This window comes from Charadrius vociferus, unplaced genomic scaffold, assembly GCF_000708025.1.
Source record: "Charadrius vociferus isolate BGI_N301 unplaced genomic scaffold, ASM70802v2 scaffold291, whole genome shotgun sequence".
NCBI classification, from domain to species: Eukaryota; Metazoa; Chordata; class Aves; order Charadriiformes; family Charadriidae; genus Charadrius; species Charadrius vociferus.
The window spans coordinates 1,215,060-1,216,597 of record NW_009646958.1 but is presented as its reverse complement, the minus strand read 5'-3'; the positions used below and the strand labels follow the sequence as shown (position 1 = coordinate 1,216,597).

The 1,538-nt window shown below is 55.7% G+C and overlaps 1 non-coding gene across 1 annotated transcript; it reads right to left on the bottom strand.

The window, feature by feature from the left end:
• Nucleotides 1-167: 167 nt before the first annotated feature.
• TRNAV-CAC lies at nucleotides 168-240 on the bottom strand. The gene has a single exon. It is a non-coding gene; the product is annotated as a tRNA-Val (tRNA).
• Nucleotides 241-1,538: the final 1,298 nt, after the last annotated feature.

Sequence of the window (1,538 nt, the reverse complement as noted above, 5' to 3'; positions counted from 1 at the left end):
GCCGGTCGCCAGCCAGGCGCGGCGGGACGCGGGCGCTGCCTCACGTTATGCTTTTACTTCCCTCCCAGCTGGCGGCGGGGAAGCGGCGGAGCACCGAGCCGCCGGGGGAAGAAATAAAACCGAAGGAAAAAAAATGTAAACCTTAGAAAAAGAAAACAAAACTCAGGTGTTTCCGCCCGGGATCGAACCGGGGACCTTTCGCGTGTGAGGCGAACGTGATAACCGCTACACTACGGAAACCCGCGCTGCACTCAGCCTCCGGGCGGCGCGTGATGTTGGCGCGGCGGCTGAGGTGACACACACCACCCCCCGTCACCGCCACCTCATGGCAACCAGAAACCAAACCTGCCCTCAAACGCTGAGAACAGCCGCGCGGGATTCCAACTGATAAGAGTTAATGAGTAATTAGTGCTTCCAGAGGCCCGCTCACCTCAGGAGGCGGCTGAGGTGGGTGTCCCTGGGCCAGGCTCGGTCGCGTTTCGGTGGTGCTCCCCTCAGAACGGCGACAGCGCCCAGGAGGAGCCCCCCCGCTGAGGGGGAGCAGGAGGGGCTCGCCCCAAACCGGCATGGCCTGGCCTCGCACCCCGCTCCGAGCCACGGGGGCTGCCGGTAGGCCCGGGACTGGCCTCCCCCTCCAGGCCCGGCCGCCCCCTCCAGGCCCGGGCCCAGCCCCTGGGCCCACCCGCCCAGCCCAAGGCCGGGCCTGGAGGTCGGGGCGCAGGTTAAGGAGGGCAGGACGTGCCAGGGCTTGGGCCATTTTTTGAAGCATCATCTTTTCTTCCGAAAGCATCTGCCACCAGATGTCGGTAGAATAGTGGCAACAGGGAGTGGAGCTCCCTGCAGATCTAGCCCAGGGGACAAGGAGTTGGAAAAGGACCGGCCGTTTTCTGAGCAAAAGGACAGACCCTTGGTGGTCCCTCTCTGCTGGGGAGAAAAATTCCCTCCCTGCTTCTCTAGCTTCTCTAAAGCACAGTGGGCCAGGCTCTGTGCTCATCACCGGTGCCTCTCTGAGGCAGTGGGAGCTGTGCAAGAGGATGGGACGCAGCAGGGCGACGTGATGGCAGCATCACGCTGTAGTGAGTTTCCCATCGCTGATGTTTTGGGTAAAGGCCCCATTGACAATCCCGGGTGGTTCTAGGAATACACTAGTTCCTCTTCTTTTATCATAGTGCAGTGTTAACAACTCGTACACCCATAGCAATCCTTCTTTTTTTGCTAAAACCTCAGCCCTTGGAATCAGGTTGTAATGTGAGAATTATTTTTCCTGTTTTGTTTTGTTTGTTGAAGTGTGTTTATGCTCTGCTGACTGCAGAGAAAAGCTTAGAAGGGAGAAATGAATCGTAAACCAGATGAAAGTGAAAAGTACCTCACTTTTGATAAAATTTACTTTTAATAAAACTTACTTGTAATAAAACCTACCTTTAGTTTTACCATTTTGTAGCTAATCTCTTGATTTGGGGCCAAAAGGAATAGAGAGGAGGTTGTCACATATCTTTGAACTCTAGGACTTGCCAGTACTTTATTCTGATCTGACTTGC